The following is a 13,575-nucleotide window of genomic DNA, read 5'->3' as shown; positions in this document are numbered from 1 at the left end:
CAGTTGTTAGGATTTTTTAGAAAATAATAAATATTACCAAACCTTTTACGTTACATTTTCATATCTGATTTTTTTAATTAACCTAACATTTATCTATTCTGGGTATCTATATAAGTATTTTTTAAGAACATATTTGGAATGAAAGTGACATGATTGTTATTTTTTCTCTGACAGACTCTCAGACTTCTGTTAAGCTATAAGTAAGCAGAGTTTGGACTCACAGAAAGGCTCTTGGCTGAGAATCAGAACTGTATGTAGAGCTATGATAGCTTCATTGTCCTGTCCCATTTGTGTATTCATCCCATCATTTTTCAGCAAACACATATTGGGCACCTACTATGTGCCAGGAATTCCTTAGGTACTAGGAACGCAACAGAACACAAAAAAAGACAAGGGTTCTTTTCTCAGAATAATCTATTCCCTACTTTTCTAGGAGTGGCGGGGAATCAATCCTACCAATAGTTTTAAATTCTATATTAAACTCTAGATTTAAAACAGTGTAATTTTAAAATATCCTTTGCTCTTGCATAAGGGCCCAAGCTCCTCCCTCCAGAGCACGTCACCAGCTGTTAATTCTCCTTGTCACTGATAGATTCATGCTGACAGTGCTATTTAATTCTGTGTTTTTGCTCAACCAGTGTCTAAGGACTACAAGACCTTTATGAAAATTATATATTTATCTGTCAAGCTCTGGATGGCTGAGTCTTTACCTTATGGTAATATGCACTCCTCAGCAATGAAAATATTGAAAAGGTGTTTAAGTTTAATAAAACTGCCAAGTCAATGAGACTGATACATTTGGAGATAATTTCCCTTGCCAGATTTTAGAAATGATATAAAGTTCATTTTCAAACGTTTATCTGCAAAGCTTTTCATATTTACTTAGCCTGCAGATATATCATAGAAGCTCTGGGAAAAAATAGAGGATTTAGAGGGTTTAGAGGGTTTTTTGTTGCTGTTGTTATTTGTTTGCTAAGGCAAAGAAAAGCCCTCTGGAAAAAGGACCAAGTTACAAACACATTAGGTAATTACATTATCTAAGTTTGCCTTGGAAAGAAAATTAAAAGGGCACATGGAACTGTTTTCTCTTATGTTGTTTTTTTTGAAATTCCAATTCATACAATGAACAAAAAGATCAGCTGATAAAACACACATATTTGAGATAAATTATTGCTCAGAAACAAAGCTGATAATATCTCTCTCACTTTCGTTGTTCTAGTGATTTGATGGATGTGCTTATTAATTCATTTAACAAAAACATCACAGTTACCTACTAAGAATCAAAAATAAGGGATACAAGATAGCTAAAATAGTGTACTTCTAACAAGAGGGAAGATAGGTATTTTTAAATCCTTATGCTCAGAACACCTAGATGCCAGATAAATTTCACTTAAAAAAAAAAATTACTTAAAATGTGTACCCGAAATCACACAAAAGTAAGAGAATACCTAAGGATCTTACGTAAAGAAGAGGCTAATATGTAAAAATTCAGATTAGCTACAAGGCCTGCCTGACCTCAAAGTATCTGAATAGCAGGAAACTACACCCTTCTTTCTTTTTCCTTCCTTCCTTCCTTTCCTCCTTCCTTCCTTCCTTCCTTCCTTTCTTTCTTCTTTTTTGGCCATTCTGGTGGCACATGGAAGTTCCGGGGCCAGGGATCAAACCCACAAACCCAGTGACCCAAGTCACTGCAGTGACAACGCTGCCTGAGCCACAGAACTCCTAGATCTTGTTTCTTTAAGGACCACTATCGTTATTATAATTCCCTAGCATTCGTTTATTAATAAGCACTTCGAAAGTCTACATGTGTTTCAGCTTTCATGTTTACCAAGAAGGAGCTTTTCCCCAGACTGTGTTAGGATTCCCCATAACCCCCGGGGGGGATCTACAAATACTGAAATAGAGAAGCTGGCTCCTGGGACTGTCTGTTCCCAGTTTCCCTTTGGCTCAGTATGAATGAGTTTGTGGTTCCCCAAAGTAAATCTAAACTAGGTATCTTTAGGAGATGTTCTGATTAATCTACTGCTGGACTCTATCCTAGGAATGATGGAGCACGCCTAGAACATTTACATTAAACGTGGCTGTTTTTCCTCCATTTCTTAGCAATCTGCAAAAAATAAGGTTACCATCTAAAAAGTACCGTACGCTTTACCTGTTGGTAAGGATGGAATTAATATGAAACACCACAAATTTGATGTTAAATGGAGCTTGTACTAAATGACTTTTAAGGGGCAGTCAGCTCCTTTTTTGTGGAATTCTTTTCAAGGAAGATGTGTGTTGGCTTCACATGGTTTAAACAGTTCTACTACGAATTACTCTCAATATAGACATACACACACATGGACCAAAGCCAATTTCCTTTAACAGTATATTAGAAAAATACATTTTTTAGGGTGCTAACTGAACACTTCAATCTGAGTGATGATATTCATTAGTAAGTACCAAGTTGCACTATTTGTCTTGCAGCTATTATGTTAGAATAAATATTATAACTGTATTATCCTAAAATATGACTCTTCTCAGAATTTCGTTATATACATCAATTTTTATCATACATCAACTATCTTGTATTTTTTTTTTTTTTTTTTGTCTTTTTGCTATTTCTTTGGGCCGCTCCCGCGGCATATGGAGGTTCCCAGGCTAGGGGTCGAATTGGAGCTGTAGCCCCTGGCCTACGCCAGAGCCACAGCAACGCAGGATCCGAGCCGCGTCTGCAACCTACACCACAGCTTACGGCAACGCCGGATCGTTAACCCACTGAGCAAGGGCAGGGACCGAACCCGCAACCTCATGGTTCCTAGTCGGATTCGTTAACCACTGCGCCACGACAGGAACTCCTATCTTGTATTTTTGTTCTTTATCAAAAAAATGCCAGGAAAATTATTACCACACTTTATATGGTTCTTAAGTCATAATTCCTGGTTTCTTTACATATTTAATATGAAATGGTCCAGGAGCTAAATCCACTGTCAAAGACTTTAGTTCCTTTCAATGATATAGTACATACTGCAGCATTAACTATCCCCCCCCCAAAAAAAATCTAAAATGTAGTGAAAAGAACCTTGGGTGGTAATGACCGTTTTGGAATAAGGAAGGCCTTAAACCTGAGCAAAGCGGAACTGGAACCCAGGCCCCAGCAGACACCGGTGCACTCAGAAGACCACACCCTCATTAAAACGGTGAAGTAGAAGGGGGAAAAAAAAATCACTCCTGGTAAAAGGAAGAAAACCAGGAAACTTTGTATTCTGACTCCTGTTTTGGGTAGAACAGTAATATAAAAACTAGGAACTCTCAACCTGAGAAGTTTTAACTATGACCCTTTCACTTGGATACGGGTTTCAAATCCTACTACCTACAGCATCCAGGAAACATCAAACATGTCAAGAGGTGTCAGGTTGGCAATGTCTTGAAGCCTCTGGTGTTAGCAAATACAGGTCTTCTCTGAAGAATGTACCCTGAACTCAGAACTTAGGATTCCCCAAATCAGCCATATGTGAGCTCCCAATGTTACTGACCCTCCCAAGTCTGTCCCCAACTCTGGTCCTCCTGCCCAGTGTTGTTGGAGCCAATAGAATAAGACCGAGTTTGGGTCAGAAGCAAAGAAAAGCTCTGTTCTTTAAAAAAAAAAAAAAGGTATTAAAGTAGAGTTGATGTATAATATTGTGCTCATTTCTGCTATACAGCAAAGTGACTTAGTTATATGCATATATACAGTCTCATTTATATATTCCCTTATGTTACGGAGTTTGGGGCTAGTAAATGCAAACTCTTCCATTTAGAATGGATAGACCACAAGGTCCCACCGTATAGCACAGGAAATCATATCCATTGGGATAAACCAGGATGGAAAATTCTGTTCTTTGATCAATGAATGCAGAAGCTCAAGCTCAGGCTCTAGAGGACACACCTTTCCTGCTAGGCCACGGCCAGGACTGCTTTCTAGGAACCTCGAGGAAGGGGCAGGGTTCTCGGGGGTGGCCCAGCTGTGCCCCTTTTGCTTCAGATCCAGTGCCCTGTACGGCCTCTCTGCTCTCAGCCCCCGTGCTGCCATCTTGGACTGAGTGTCATGTGTGGTGCTTCTGCCCACAGAGCTGAGGTGTTGGTGCAACCTTCACACCAGAAACACAGGTCTGAACACCCTATGCGCCAGTGATGCTAGACTATGAACAAAGGAAAATAAGGTTAGACATTAGTTTATTACCCAGATTCTATTTTCATTTCCCAGGAATTGTTAATAGGCTTTGCTAGTGGCACCAATATTAAATGACAAAAAAACATGACGAAATGAAACACCATGAACAAAAACGTCATCAAAAACTAAAAATGGCTGAATAAGATACCAAAGTGTTTTGGATATTGAAATTAACACATGGATAATTTAAAATAAATGTTTCTAGAGGCCAGCAATCAGTTTCAATGTGGTCCTCTACAGGTATCAAAAATACAAGCAGGAGTTCCCATTGTGGCACAGCGGAAACAAATCCAACTAGGAACCATGAGGTTGTGGATTCGATTCCTGGCCTTGCTCATTGGGTCAAGGATCCGGCATTGCCATGAGCTGTGGTGTAGGTCACAGACATGGCTCAGATCCGGCGTTGCCGTGGCTGTGGCATAGGCCGGCAGCTGTAGCTCTGATTCAACCCCTAGCCTGGGAATCTCCACATGCAGTGGGTGTGGCCCTAAAAAGCAAAAAAAAAAAAGATATATATACATATATATATATACATATACACATATACACACACACATATATATATAAGTGAAGAAGAGCAGAGAGTCATAAATGATCAGGACAAGAATTAAATATAACTTCTAAAATTTAAAAAATATCATTACAATTCCTTAGTGGCCTAGCAGGTTAAGGATTTGGTGTCACTGCATCAACTCAGGTCACTGCCATGGTGTGAGTTCGATCCCTAGCCCGGGAACTTCTGCATCCCATGGGCATGGCCAAAAATAAATTTTTTGAATAAAAATAAAATTAAAATATCATCTGATAGAAGCAACCTAAGTGTCCAAGGATGGATGAATATGTCATTCAACCGTGAAAAAGGAAATCTTGCCTTTCCTTCCAAGTTCAACATGGAAGGAACTTGAGGGCATTGTGCTAAGTGAAGTAAGTCAGACAGAGAAAGACAGATATTATATGATCTCACTTATATGTGGAATCTTTAAAAAAAAAGAACTCATCGATACAGAGAACAGATTGGTCATTGCCAGAAACAGAGTGAGGGGGCGGGTAGGCAAAATGGGTTAAGGGGTCAAAAGGTACAAACTCTGGGCAATAAGGTAAATAAGTGACGAGAATGTAACGTACAGCATGGTGAAAATAGTTACCAACACTGTGCCATGTATTTGGAAGTTGCCAAGAGAGGAGATTTTAAAAGTTCTCATCACAAGTATTACCAACAACAGGACAGTGACAGCTAGAGAGATTTATCGAAGTCAAAGATAGAACTGAAGAAATTACATATAGTACATAAAAGGGAGATCAGACTCTTAGAGGACAGGGTTAAAAAGGCAAATGCAACGTGGCATTCCTGAGAGAGAATACACGGAATAAGGCAGAGACAGTATTCTAACATATGGGAATTAGAACACAGGATTGTTCACTTTCAGATGGTTTTGCTACATGAATTTCATCCCGATAAATTATTTCAATACGGATTTCTTAACACATATTAGGATTCTTGTGTATGTTACATATATAAAGAATATATGTAATACATATCTTAAAATATATGTGTGTGTATATGTATATGTAAATACATATACACACACATATATGTATAGCAGATTCAGAAAGCACAATAAATCCCAAGTAGGGTAAGTAAAAAGAAGTGTACCATTAGAGAGAAAAACAGATTATCTCTGAAGCATTGACAGTCTTAAAATTGACCTCTTAAAATAACAATGAAGTCAGAATAGGGTGAAAAAGGTAATATCCTCAAGATGCTGAGAGACAATAACATTAAGCAGACTAGGAGTTCCCAAGTGGCTCAGTGGTTAAGGAATCCGAGTAGGAACCATGCGGTTGCGGGTTCGATCACTGGGCTCGTTCAGTGGGTTAAAGATCTGGCATTGCCATAAGCTGTGGTGTAGGTTGCAGATGCGGCTCAGATCTGGCATTGCTGTGGCCACAGCTACAGGTCCAATTAGACCCCTAGCCTGGGAACCTCCATATGCCATAAGTGTGGCCCTAGAAAATAGACAAAAGGACAAAAAAAAAAAAAAAAAAGCAGACTAATTTACCTAGCTAAATTGTAACTCAGGAATATGAGTGAAAGAAAGACATTTTCCTGAGGATATGCTTCAGAAAAAAGTAAAATTACTCCACAGGGAAGAACTGAGATTAAAAAGGAATAGTAAACAAAGAAATTTGCAAATATGGGAGTTTCTATCATGGCTCAGGGGGTTAAGAACCCAACTAGTATCCATAAGGATGAGGGTTTGAACCCTGGCTTTACTTAGTGTGTTAAGGATTCGATGTTGCTGGAAGTGCGGCCCTAGGGAAAACATTTGCAAATATGGATAAATCTGTACAAAAATAATATAGCATCATAATTCGGGGGATAAAATTTGGCAGGATTATCGAAGCATTCAATCTGCTTCAGAAAATTTTCCTCCACCACTTTCTTTTCTCCTGCCGTGGGAATCTTCCTATGTGAGCAGTCCTTAGCTTCATTCAGAATTAGAACATGTAGTCTGCCACTTTCTCCCCCTTTTTCTTTTGTGTCCTGCAGTACTGTAGGCTGCAAATTCATAACTTTAAGACTTTTATTCATGTTTTCAGCAAACATTCATTGCGTGATTGCTATGTGCCAGCGATTGTGCCAAGAACTAAAGATACAGAACAGCTTGTTGCCTAGACAGATATATGAATAAGCACAGGAAATACGATGCTAGAGATGCTGTGATCGAAATATTCCGGACACTTAGGAGGACAAAGGAGTTGTTGACCCTAGACTTCTTTTTTTTTTTTTTTTTTTTTTTTTTGTCTCTTTTGCTATTTCTTTGGGCCGCTCCCGCGGCATATGGAGGTTCCCAGGCTAGGGGTTGAATCGGAGCTGTAGCCACGGGCCTACGCTAGAGCCACAGCAACACAGGATACAAGCTGCATCTGCAACCTTCACCACAGCTCATGGCAACGCCAGGTCCTTAACCCACTGAGCAAGGGCAGGGATCGAACCCACGACCTCATGGTTCCTAGTCGGATTCGTTAACCACTGAGCCACGACGGGAACTCCGACCCTAGACTTCTTAATGTTGGAGACTGGAAAAGACTTCACAGAAAAAGTATGTCCAAGCCAGAAGGGGCATCGAGGGCATTCCAGGTAGAAGGACGTATATGTGTGCAGAGAGGACAGGTGTGAAATCGTAAGACATGTTAGGGGAACCTCAGTCTCACATGGCCTTAGCCTGAGAGAAGAGGGGCTGGGGCCACAGCTAAAGACAGGGCTGGAGAGAAAGGCAGGGGTCCGCTCAGGAGGTACTTGGGCTGCTGCATTTCCTAGTACATAGACAGCAGAAAATGACTGAAGGGTTTTAAGCTGGAAAGTTACATAGTTAGATTTGCCTTTTAGATTTATCTTATGCCATCCATGTGGCAGGTCAATCCTAAAATGGGATTTCCAATTAAACAGTGAGATACAAATGAACACTAGTCTGTAGAGCAGTACCAAAAAAAAACATCTAAAAAATCAGGGATCAGATCAGAAACTATGGCCATCCAACATGAAAAACAGAGAGAACTAACAAAATGTGGAAGAGATCAGTGAACCTCAAAACATTTTAAATATATTTCGTGAGCCAAATGAACTTGCTAGAGAGAGGCCTTTAGCTACCTGAGTTAACAACAGGTTAATGAAGAGGAGCTGATATCTGGATAGAAATGTCTCCAGAGCAGCAAAGAGCATTCACTGTTGGTGAACCCCTCATGCCCTTATTCCACCTGCGTGCTTAGCCTCGGATTCACTCCGCTGAATGGATTCGAGGACAGAGTGCCTTTAGCAAATGGAAGGCACCAAATTATCCTGCCAGTTATTGCTCCCATTATAAGCTAAGAACTTTCAGGTTTATAAGTCTTCCTTTTGTTTTGAATAAATCAACTCCCCAGAATTCCATCAACCTCAAACCCACTGGTAACATTTATTTTTCTCAGCCTAACAAAGATGAGGACTGTGGCTTCATCCAAGATCATTCTCACCTGCATGCAAGTTTCTCCTTGGCGATGTTGCTATTACACTAGTAGGTCACCTAATGTCCGAAGAAACATCCACCCTCCTCTGAGATCCTCCAGGCGATATCCAACTCTGAAGCATAAAGAAAACCGGAAAGAGGTGGATCTCTGCATTTCTGTCCCTCAAGTACTGTGCTCAAGTTTTGTCAGGTTGAACAGCGAGTTGCCTTTCACCCGAGGAGCCCATGGTGACGTTGTATAACATACTGGGAGATGTTCACAGAAACGTGTTTTGGATCTATGGGCTTGGGAGTTGAGGGCTTTAAAATAATAGACTGCTACAATACATTAGCATTCCACGGATGTTAATATTTTTGAAGCAGTTTTAGAATTTCCATTGACTTACACTTTCAAAAACTCAATATTACTTTTAAATTTCCTCAAATGTGTCATAACCAAAAAACAGATTTTTTAAAATAATTGGAAGCATTTAAAACACCACCAATCAGCCTCTCAAAAGAAGTTGCAACCTTTATCTGTAGTTACAGTTCCATAGCTAAACCCACATTTCTTTTTAGTTGCATTGTAAGATATTTATAATATCAATTAATTACCAGCTTTGGACTGTGCCTGAATCTTGTCACTTTTTGAAGTTGCTAATGAGTAAGATATTCTGTAAAAACCAATACTTTCAAACAAATAACTATTGTACTAATAAGTCTTTCATACTGAGGTAATCTCTAACTTGCTAATACATTTTTTATTTTTTGTTTCACAGCGATGCTGTCAACCAGCAAATACCAGCTGCATAGTTGATCAGTACCTCATTGTCCTTTCATTCCTTCTCCAACCCACACACCATTTTCAATACTCACTCCCTTACCTGCATGTCCCTTTGTTCCATTCTGTTACCTTCACCCTCCTATTTCCAACCTGGATCGACGGCTGCTAATTTTAGAACTGTTAGCCTATTGCAGAGTTGAGAACCAAAATTTCTTCTCTGGAATATCTGAACGTGTTGTAGTTTAAGTAGAAGTGAAAGAACGTTCCTCCTGCTCCAACCACATCTTATAATCCTGGTGGTTTCTTACTCAGCCCTGCTACTTTGACTCCCCCATAGGACAGGGCTTGGCTGTAGAGAAACTGAAGGTGATATACAAGTCAATGGTACGAATTTGCAAGTGTGCAGTTCCATTCAACTGTAAGCATTTATTGAACCCCACAGCTGGGGTAGAGATACAGCTTGTCCAGACATGACGGGCAGATCAAGCACAGACCCACCCCACTGCCCTCACGTCCTTGGTTATAACTGAAAAGAGTTGCAGAGACTCTCCAGCTGAGGCGTTGCTGCGCAGGCGGTGTCTGCCATTTGCAACGACATGCATAAATCTAGAGGACATCATGCTAAATGAAATTAGCCAGACAGAGAAAGACAAAGGTCATCCGATCTTGCTTATACAAGGAATCTAAAAAAAAAAAAAGTTGAACTCACAGAAGCAGTTAGTAGGCTGGTCGTTACTGTTAAGTTTGCCGAGGGCGGAACGTGCAAGGCCACGTTGGTAAAGCAAGAGATTTATTAAGGCATCAGAGGGGGACGGGCTGAGCTCAAGGTGGCGCCAGCCCTGACTGTGTGGAGGAGCTAGGCTTATAATGAAGGATCTGCGGCTGGAGTTCATGGCAGGAACCTGTGGCAGGAACAATGAAGAAGGAAGAAGGGAAGATTAAGAGGGGCAGGGGGTTGAGTCCCCTGACAGAGGGTAGTTGATCTTTATAGGAGGTTTATCCATGCGGGCAGTTGTTTTCCACACGTCCATTGTTTCTTGCTGCCCAACGTGAGCATCCACATTCCGGGAGAGGGTGTCCACAGCCGGTCTCCAGGTGAACAGCCACATTTGGGGGTAGGGGTGGGGGCTCTGTCTCCATCCTCCTGGGAACCTATCAGTTACTAGGAGCTGAGGAGTTAGGGACATGGGGAGATGGTACAGGGCTTCAGTTACAAAATGAATAAGCCCTGGGGAGCAAAGGTACAGCATGGTGGCTTTGCTTAATCACGCTGTATTGTGTAGTGGAACTTTGCTAAGAGACTATTACTTAAGCATTCTCACCAAAAGAAGAAGAAGGGGAAGGAAAAGGAAAAGAAAAGGAAAGAAAAAGAGAGTTATCTGAGGCAATAGTTGTGTAAATTAACCTGATTTGGTAATCATCTCACAAAATATACGTATGTCAAAGAATCATGTTGTACATTTTAAATATGTACAATTTATTGTCCGTTCTATTTCAGTAAAGCTGAAATAGGAGAGAGCAATGCAGCTCTTCAAACTGGGGTGAGAGTGTCATAGATCCCCAGAACTAGAAATGGCATGAACGTAATAATATGGGTTTCATCCTTCTGCATTTCCAACATACCTTCTTTATTTCACTCTTTATTTGCAGACGTTAAATAACTGCAAGCCCGAGGTTGTGGTTGTCCGAATGCTGCTGCCCCAAAGATGTCCACTCCCTAATCCCTGGAACCTGGGGATGGTTAAAGGAACTTCATGGATGTGATTAAGGTAAAGATTTTGAGACAGAGAGATTATCCTGGATTATCTGGGTGGGCCCAGTGGAATCACAGGAGTCCTTACAAGAGAGACCAGAAGGTGAGGTGGAAAGAAAAAGACTTGAGTGGTTAGAAGGAAGTGGTTAGGAACCAAGGAATGCAGGGAGCCTCTAAAATTTGGAAGAGTGCAAGGAACAAATTGTCCCCTGGGGGATCCAGAAGGAATCAGCCCTGTGGACCTTGATTTCAGCCCTATAAACATCATTGGTGCCTTCTGAGCTCCAGAGCTGTGGGGGAATCAAGTGTGCTGTTTTCAACCACTGTGTTGGTGGTGTTGTAGCAGCAGCAAGATCACTTACATACCTAGGAAATGCTCTTGCTTGGAGTTTTCGGTGCTAGAGTAGGATTGATGTGCCTGTTCCTCCGGGTTCATGGGGCTTGTATGATTATTGTCTTGCTGAAAAATCTCAAAATGTTTACATCATCCAGAAGATTTTATATCAAGTCCCAGTCTCTTACTGAAGAGAATACAAGACATTTTTGCAAAGGAAATGGCTTAGAAATTTTCTTTCAGAATTCATAGCTTCAAAGGGAAATTTCTCCCTTTTCAGTTGCCAGCTAGGCAATCTCTTTGGACTTGAACAAATTTTTAATTATTCCTTGACTCATTAGCATTCCCATGTGAATGATGATTAGAATTTCATAAAAATTATTTTTTTAAAACACCTCAACTGGGATGGACTCAATAGATCCTGAAATTATCCTGGTACTCTAAAATCTTATTTCCAGCAGGGGATTATCTTGTTTTACACAGTTTCACTGAAAGTGTAAACAGCCACCAAAAATACAGTCTGTGTTGTAGATTCTAACTAATGGCCCCATTTTCACCTCTAATAAATCCTAATGTGATAATGATAGATTTGCCTTTTGCTAAAATCCCTTCAGCCAATTTCCAATTTATAAGGCTGAGACCAAAAGAAAATTGGATTTTTTCTTCTGCAAGGAAGATTGTAAAGCTAATTTCCCTAATGCTTTATGAGTCACATAAGCCAAAGTTAAATGATTACACATATTCAAATTTCAGAATTCTAGTGAATACTTAGGTTTCCAGAGAGAGAGTTTCAGAAAGAGAAAAGAGCAGCCAACTCTATTTTAGGGGCAAACATGTTGTATTACAGTCAATTTAAAGGAGGTGACTTTTTTCACAAGGCTTTACCTATGGACATTGTTTGGGGCAGACATGGGAAGTCAGAAAGTCAGAGAAACTGCCTACGAAAGAGAAGTAGAACTGTTTGCCCTGAGGATGGGGGAGGGTTCTCATTGTGTCTGTCCTGGTTGGCGATCCTTAAACAACTTCCAGAAAATTAAAGTTTTCAGAGGGCCTGGGATCAAAAATAACTCAAATGGAAATCAAAGACTAAAAATCCAAGAATAAAAAGGAAAGAAAGAGAACCTGAGACTCACCGTCATGTGTTTGCCACTATAACCCTAGCTCCTAGAACAGCGCTTAACCCATGGTAGACTCTCAGTAGCATCCGGGGGATGCATGCATGAGTGCACGAGTGAGCGACTATGAAAGGGGTTGCTTCCCCGAATAGTTTTCTAATAACTAGTGACATATCCAAATAGCACCAAGCTTCTTCACTCCTTGTGGAGTCCCACTCAATCTAACAAATATTATCAAGCCACGGATACTTTCATCATCAAAAGATTTTCCGTCTCCAACTGAGCATACAATAATTTGTAGTTCGTTAGTAACGAAGAATCCCGTTACTAAATTTCATAATAACCACTTGTTTTGAGGCTGCATTGTAAACTCAGTGGTCTAGAAGGGGAGACAGTTTGGATCCAACGATGCTGTAGAGATGTGTCACCAGCATGGGGATGTAGTTATCTCCAACCAATATATGTCATGTAGTGCTCATTATCATAAATGAGTTGAAATTTTTAATTAGCAGTGGATATAGATGACGACGATAGTAAATATGCAGCTTCTAAATTTTAGGTGTCAGTGTTTCTGTAAAAGTCTCAATCTGTTGAAAAAAAAAAGAATACTGTCTCAAGCAACACCCTCAGCCTGAGCTCACAGATGTAACAAATGTGTGCTGGGATCTGGGGAGAGTAATAAGGCAGAGGAAGTGTGTTGCACACACATCTGTTCTGTCAGCTGTCTGTGCTGACAGTGAACAAAGAAGGTAGCAACGTTGAGCCCCTGTAGGAAGGAGATCTAAACCAGAGGGAAAGAATAGAGCATGATACACAGTCAATCCCCCAATCACAAGCAGAGGAAACGTTAGGGACATTGATGGAGGTGCAAGTATCAGGCAAGGTAACATTCCAGGGACCTGGGTAAAGCCAGATGAGAAGCAAGGGAGCCTGATGGCCAGGCAGCTATGGGGGCAAGTGTGATCCTGGCTCATGCGTGGTCAAAGTGGGTATGGAGAGTTCAAAACAGAGGCAAGAAAGTTGACAGCAAATATCAGAAAGGGCATTTTAGGTGTGGAAATGGCAAGCTGACCTACAGGAAGACACAATGTTAAGCTTGTTTCTATAATTGTGTGTGTGTGTGTTAAAACAGGCAGAACGTAACATTTACTATTGTAACTATTTTAAGTATAAAATACACCGGCATTAAGAACATTCGCAGTGACCCTAAAAACAAAGGCATCAAAAACGAAATTATACAAGTGGGACTATATCAAACTAAAAAGCTTCTGCACAGCAGAGGAAACCAGTAACAAAATCAAAAAGCCACCTACCAAGTAGGAGAAAATATTTGCAGACCATATATCTGATAAAGGGTTACTATAATAAATACATATTTTTTAAAACCCTCATACAACTCCATAGGAAAAAA

The 13,575-nt window shown here is 40.4% G+C and overlaps 1 protein-coding gene across 8 annotated transcripts in view; it reads left to right on the top strand.

The window, feature by feature from the left end:
- Positions 1–13,575, top strand: part of SPART (spartin) — a 388,960-nt gene that overhangs the window by 316,596 nt on the left and 58,789 nt on the right. For 6 of the 8 annotated variants that reach the window (XM_084981527.1, XM_084981521.1, XM_084981525.1 and 3 more), the window contains one exon: positions 10,613–10,731. The exons of the other annotated variants lie outside the window; for them this stretch is intronic. The gene's annotated coding sequence lies outside the window, so the exon portion shown is untranslated. The remainder of the gene's footprint in view (positions 1–10,612; positions 10,732–13,575) is intronic. 8 annotated transcript variants of the gene reach the window in all.

This window comes from Sus scrofa, chromosome 11 (assembly GCF_054392235.1).
Source record: "Sus scrofa isolate SSC_HxYL_T2T_F1_AM1 chromosome 11, Sscrofa_HxYL_maternal_Yorkshire_Landrace_v2.0, whole genome shotgun sequence".
Classification (NCBI taxonomy): Eukaryota; Metazoa; Chordata; class Mammalia; order Artiodactyla; family Suidae; genus Sus; species Sus scrofa.
This window is presented reverse-complemented; position numbering and strand designations above follow the sequence as displayed.